The sequence below is a fragment of the Chiloscyllium punctatum genome, chromosome 17, assembly GCF_047496795.1.
Source record: "Chiloscyllium punctatum isolate Juve2018m chromosome 17, sChiPun1.3, whole genome shotgun sequence".
Taxonomy (NCBI): domain Eukaryota; kingdom Metazoa; phylum Chordata; class Chondrichthyes; order Orectolobiformes; family Hemiscylliidae; genus Chiloscyllium; species Chiloscyllium punctatum.
Window position 1 is genome coordinate 21,279,048 of NC_092755.1, and position 6,885 is coordinate 21,285,932.

Here is a 6,885-nt window from a genome sequence, read left to right on the forward strand (position 1 = left end):
AGCTCTCCCTCCCCATTATCACTCTCCATTACTCCACTGTTACTCAGTTATCAAACTGCTTATCACATTCCCACTACTCGATTAGCTGCAGTTTCCTCCAATGAAACATTGTCACGCTTAAACCCATTGCCTTTCTGCTGAGCCCCTCCCTCTCACTGGGAAATCTCTGAGGCAGAACGACACTCTTCACAATATTGCTGTTATATCTGACCCCAAGGTGACCTTCTGATCAGACATCCACACAATCACAAACACCAGGAATTCCAATCTCTTAAACGTTGCTTTTCTCCACTTCACCCCAGCTCCATTGCTACTGAAACCCCGTACCCGCGTCTGTGTCGCCTTAAACTTGAATCCAAAACAGAACCCTTGAGTCCGTGACTCATAATCTGGTTTCAGACTCCCCTCTCAGTATTTACCCTCAGACACATCCTCTCAGTATTTATCTTGTCAAACCCCTTAAGAATCCCATCTGTCTCAATGAGATCACTTCTCTTTCTCCAAAATCCAGTGAGTAGAGTCCCAACCTTTTCAGCCTTTATTTAAAAGATAATCCCTCCAAACCAGGGATCATCTCATTGAATCTTCCCTGAAATGCCTCCAATAAAGTGACACATTTCCTTATCTAAAGGGACCAAAACTGCTCTCATTACTGCAGATATGGTGGTCTCACCAGCACTTCCACACGTTACTCTCAGGTAGAGACTCCAAACTCTAATAATGAAAACCTTTGAAACAAAACATTCGATTCCCCTTCCTGATTCCCTGTTGTAACTGTGTGGTAGCTTTCCGTGTTTCCTGAACAATTACCCCCGGTCCCTTTGTTGTGCAGCTTTCTACAGTTTCCACCATTTAAATAGTACTTTGTTCTTTTATTATCTCCTCCAAAATGAGCAACATACCATTTTTCCCAAGTTACACCCCATCTGGCAACTTGTTGCCTCCTTCTCCTGTGCATCTCTCCCTTTTCATAATCCTCTTAGACCTTTACAGTTGTGCCTTTTCTAGGAGATATCCCCCCTTCCCATTCTTCCAAACATTTACTGGGAGCACTGGGCAGTGGGAAGCAGGCAGAGTTGCTATCTTTTTAGGGATACGCTTTGGAGTGATTGAGAGGATCTTCCTACCCATTGGTCAGGATGGAGACAACTTGCCCATCGTTAGGCATTAGCCTTTCACAGCACGGAATGAAAGAAAAGAAAGTCATTCTTGTTCCACATATCTCACTGACGCTTGGATCATTTTCTCCAATGTGTCAAAAAACTTCTGTGTTCAGTCACATGAGATCTCAAGTTGGAATCTCCTAGAAACCCACAGATTTCCCCCTGAGTTGACTGCTGATGTCCTCTAGGGTAATATGTACAGTAATCCTGGGCCACGAGGAGGGGGTGGTGTGAGTTTCTAACTTGAACTGATAGTGACAGATTTTATAAACTTGTATTACAGGATATTACAGGTGGACATTCAGATGGTAATCTCAGTAAATATTCTGCTAAACTCTGATTGAATTACTCAGTATATCAGGATCTGTATATTCGCATTGTGTGTGTGAGTATTGTGTTACAGATCAATCCCATTTGTTGCTTAAAAATTCTCCTTTGAATCATCGCATTCTCTCAAAATGTCTCCCCAAACCTTCAATGTGTCCTGTAATCCTTTTAGGCTGACCTGATGAGTGTAAGGTTTATTATTGGAATGTGTAATTTTTGTATAAGGATGTCTTAGAGAGGGAGCAGAATATTCTTAAAGGGGAGAATAACCATTTTGAGGGGAGGCTGTTGTGTATTGGTATCAATGACATGGGAATAGAAGAGTTCACATTATTGCATCATTGGAATCTGTTGTGGGGTAGAATTGACGTCCATCAGAAGGATGGATTGTACTGGCACTGGAAGGGAACAGTTCTATTCAGGAGGCATTAAACCAGTGAAGGAATGTGGGTAAACCCAGAGAGAGAGTGAGGGAAGAGCTCAGTCTGACGCTGGTACAGCTCAGACGTCAAACAATCAAGGCAGACAAGGGCAAGGCACAGAATGCGCAGTTACACTGCATTTATTTCAATGCAGGAGGCCTGATAGGTCGGGAGAGGAGCTCAGGGTATGGTTTTGAACATCGCACTGGGATATTATAGCAATTACAGAGGCATGACTTAATGATGGATAGGACCAGCAGCTTAATGTTCCACTGTATAGATGCTATAGCAAGGATAGAAAGGGGGCAACAGAGCAGGGGGGGAGGTATTTTTGATAAGGGGTAACACAACAGCTGGGCTTCAAGAGGGTATTCATGGGAGTACATCCAGGCAGGTTATACAGGTGGAACTGAGAAATAAGAAAGGGATGATCTCCTTATTGGGATGGTACTATTGACCGCCCCCCCCTCCCCCCCCCCCCACTTCCCCAATAGTCAGCAGGGAGTTGAGAAGCAAATTTACTAAGAGATCACTTATCTGTAAGAATAGTATGGTTGTGTACAAGACTTGACCTTCTTTGTTATTCATTCACAGGATGAGGGTATCACTGGCTGGACCCAAAGGGCAGTAAAGAGTCAACCACATTGCTGTGGGTCTGGAGTCACATGTAGGCCAGACCAGGTAAGGATGGCAGATTCCTTCCTTGAAGGATATTAGTGAATCTGATGAGGTTTTTTTTGTAATAATCAACAATGGATTCATGGTCTTTAATAGATTCTTAATTCCAAATTTTTATTGAATTCACATTCCACTGACTGCCGTGATGGGATCCAAACCCTGGGCCCCAGAACGTTATCTGGGTGTCTGGATTATGCATCTAGTGATAATCTCACTTGGCCATTTGGCAGGGTGAGTGACTGAGGTATCCGTGGGTCTGCACATCAGCACCAAAGATCCCATGGTCTCTGCGGAAGATAGAAAGGGCTGGGGAGGGAGATATATCCCTGGTGGTGGGGTCTGACTGTAGGTAGCGGACATAGCAGAGGTGACTGGAGATTAGTGGGTGGCAGGTGAGGAGTGGGGGATTATATTCTTATTGTTGTTGGAGGGGTGGGGGGAAGGCGGAGATACAGGAAGTGGAGGATATGCGTTGGAGTGCATTGTTGATCAAGTGGGAGGGAAATGCGGTCCTTGAAAGAGGAAACCTTTCTGGGATGTCCTGGAGTGGAATTGCTTCTCCTGGGAGCAGATATGGCAGAGGCGGCTGAATTGAGAGTACAGGATCACGTTTTTACAGGAATATACTCGGGGGTAATCAGGTGAGCAAAAAGGGGACTTGAAATATCTCTAGGAAATAGTTTAAGGAAAATCCAAAGAGATTCTACAAATACTTTAAGGATAAAATAATAACCAGACAGAGAATAGGACCCCTTAAAGATCAACAAGGCCATTTTTGGAACAACAGGAGGTGGGAGAAATACTATGCTATTCTATTCTCGAGAGTTTGGAGAAATAAATAGTGATAACTTGAAAAGTGTCCATGTTACAGAGGAGGAAGTACTGGATGTCTTAAACAGTAGCAAGGTGGATAAATCCCTGGGACCTGATCAGGTGTATCCCAGAAATTTGTGGAAAGCTAGGAAGGTGATGGCAGTGCCCCTCCCTGAGGTATTTATATCATTGTTTGTGACAGGTGAGGTGCTGGAAGATGGGTGCCATTATTTAAAAAAGGTGGTAAGGAAAGGCCAGGGAACAAGAGAACAGTCAACCTAACGTCAGTGGTAGGTAAGTTGTTGGAAGGGATTCTGAGGGACTGGATTTACATGTATTTGGAAAGACGAGGATTGATTAGGGATAGTTAACCTGGCTTTGCGTGTGGGAAATTCTCTCTCGCTAACTTGATTGAGTTTTTTTGAAGATGTGACAAAGATGATTGATGAAGGCAGACTGTGGACGTTGTCTATATGGACATTGAATGATGTTCCACAAAGTAGACTGGTTAGCAAGGTTAGATAACATGAAATGTTGGGAGAACTAGCCATTTGGCTACAATACTGGCTTGAAGGTAGGAGGCAGAGGGTGGTGATGGATGGTTGCTTTACGGACTGGAGGCCTGTGAGCAGCATTGTCCTGCAGGAATGGATATGGATCCTTAAATAAATGACTTAGATGTGAATATATGAGATATGGTCAGTGGGTTTACAGAAGACACCAAAATTGGAGGTTTAGTAGACAATGAAGAAGGTTAGTTCAGAATGCAACAGAATCTTAACCAGATGGGCCATTGGAGTGAGGAATGGCAGACTGGGTTCAATTTAGACAAATGTAAACTGTTGGATTTTGGAAAGGCAAATCAGAGCAGGAATTGTACACTTAATGGTACAGTCCTTGGGAATGTTGCTGAACATAGAGACCATGGAGTGCAGGTTCATTGTTCCTTGAAAGTAGAGTCACAGGTAGGCAGACTAGTGAAGGTGGTGTTTGGTATGCTTATATTTATTGGTCAATGCATTCAGTACAGAAGCTGGGACGTCAAATTGTGGTTGGACAGGACATTGATTAAGCCATTTCAGGAATTATGTTTTAAGTTTGAAATTCCCTGTTCTGGAAAGGATGTTGTGAATCTTGAAAGAGTTCAGACAAGATTTACAAAGACTTTGCTAGGGTTGGAGGATTTGGGCTACTGGGAGAGGCTGAATAGGCCAGGGTTAATTTCCCTGGAGAGGCGACTTCATGGAGATTTATAAAATCATGAGGCACACTGATAAGGTGAACAGCCAGGGTCTTTTCCCCCCAGTTAGGAGGGTTCAAAACAAGATCACATGGGCTTACGTTGAGAGGGCAAAGATTAAAAACGGATCTAAGGGGCAAAGTTTTCAAGCTGTGTGTGGTGTATGTGTGGAATGAGCTGCCAGATGAAGTAGTGGAGGCTGATACAATTACAACATTGAAAGGCATCTGATTGGGTACGTGAATAGGAAGAGTTTCCAATGATACGGACCAATAGCTGGCAAATGGGGCTCCGTTTGTTGAGGATTCCTCGTTGTCATGGACCAATTGGACCAACGGTCTGTTTCTGTGCTGTACATCTCTATGACACTAATAAATGAAAATAAGATGTGTTCCTCTTTTGTGGAGAGCTAGCAGAAGCACAGATAATTGTCCTTGGAGCTGAGAAGGTTAAGCAGTGATTTTGACCAGGTGCAAATTTGTTTCTAGGATATCTAATCTGCAGAGAGAGGGGAATTGTTAACAAAGTCACAATTTTAGTAACTATTTTCAGGTAATTGGCAAATAATGTGAATATGTGAACATTATTTTATTCAGTAAGTTCTGAGTATCTGGAACAGTCTGAATGGCAGCTGGACACAGACTCAGCAGTTATTCATAAACAGATTTGGAAATTTTACTTATTAAGGGAAGATTTGGGGGGCTATGGGCAAATGAGAAGGGAATTGGGACAGATTTGCAGCATCTCCAGAGGGAGAGGGTACATCCCAAATGGGCTGAATAGCCCCAGCCACTGTGCTCTGTGATACTGCCCCATTGACTGTGAATGTTGAAGCTCATCCCAGGGCAGAGAGAGGGGGGATCCCACCACTCACCTCACAATGGGCCCCGAATGATTGATGTCAGCGCAGGCCAATAGGGGGCAGAGGGCAGTACTGGAGGACCAGGTCGTACCAGTTTGTCCTCCAACCAATCGGAGTGAATGAGGGCATCCTCAAGGCTGGAACTAAAGAAAGGCACATATCGCAGAGATTTGAGAAACTGGAGGACATGAGATAGGGAGCGTTCTGTGGCTGGTGAGGAATTATATAAATCAGGAAGAGTTGTGAGGCTGGATGAAGTGACAGTGATCGGGAGAGTTGAGGATGGAGGAATTTAGAGTTAGTGAGGATTAGAATCATATTGTTATACAGCAAGGAAAGAGGCCCTGTGGGCCAACCAGTCCATGCCGACCATAATTCCAAACTGAACTAATTGTACCTGCCTCCGCTTGGTCCACATCCATCCAAATATTTCCTATTTATGTACTTATCTGAATGTCTTTTAAATATTGTAATTGTATTCACAGCTACCACTTCCTCTGGAAGTTCATTTCACACGTATAATTTTTTTTAAAACCCTAATGTCTTTTCTGAAATCTTTCTAATTTCTTCTCAAAATGAATGCACCACAGTTTTGAATCCCCCCCCCCTCCCCCCAGCTATACACTCTTTCTGATTTTGTAAACCTCTAATAAGGTCATCCCTCAACCTCGTGCATGCCAGTGAAAAACATTCCCAGCCTATCCATCCTCTCCTTACAACACAATCCCTCCATTCATGGCAACATGCTGGTAAATCTCTTCTGAACCTGCTCCAATTTAATATCCTTCCTATAACAGCACCACCTGAACTGGACAGAGTATTCCAGAAGAGGCCTCCCCAGCGCCCTGTGCATCCTCAACATAACGTCCCAACTCCTGGACTAAAAGGTCTGAATAATGAAGGTAAGTGTGCTAAGCACCTTCTTAACCACCCTGTCTACATGTAACACAAACTTCAAAGACGTTAAGCCTTCGGTCTCTTTGGTTCCATATCACTACTCAAGGCCCTACTTTTATTGAGTGTAAGTCCTGCCCTCATTTGTTTTGTCAGGATGTTATATTTTGCATTTATTCAAACCCAAAAAATTTTTGTGTATAAAGGCGGTAGGATTATAATTAAGAGGGAAATTGGGACGTGAGATAGCTTTGGCAAATAGGGTTAAGGATAATCCAAAGGGCTTTTGTAAATACATGAGGAACAAAAGGCTAACTAGGGAGAAAATAGAGACCCTCAAAGATCAGCAAGGCAGCCATTGTGTGGAGCTGCAGGCGATGGGTGAGATAGGAAACAAGTGTTTTGCATTAGTGTTTACTGTGAGGAAGTACATGGGAGATATAGAATGTGGGGAAATAAATGGTGACATCTTGAAAAATGTCCATG

The 6,885-nt window shown here is 43.4% G+C and overlaps 1 long non-coding RNA gene across 1 annotated transcript; it reads left to right on the forward strand.

Moving 5' to 3' along the window:
* Positions 1–1,480: 1,480 nt before the first annotated feature.
* Positions 1,481–6,380, forward strand: LOC140487669 (uncharacterized). Its single transcript, XR_011962854.1, has 3 exons — positions 1,481–1,548; positions 2,507–2,593; positions 6,303–6,380. It is a non-coding gene; the product is annotated as an uncharacterized lncRNA (long non-coding RNA).
* The last annotated feature ends 505 nt before the right edge of the window (positions 6,381–6,885 follow it).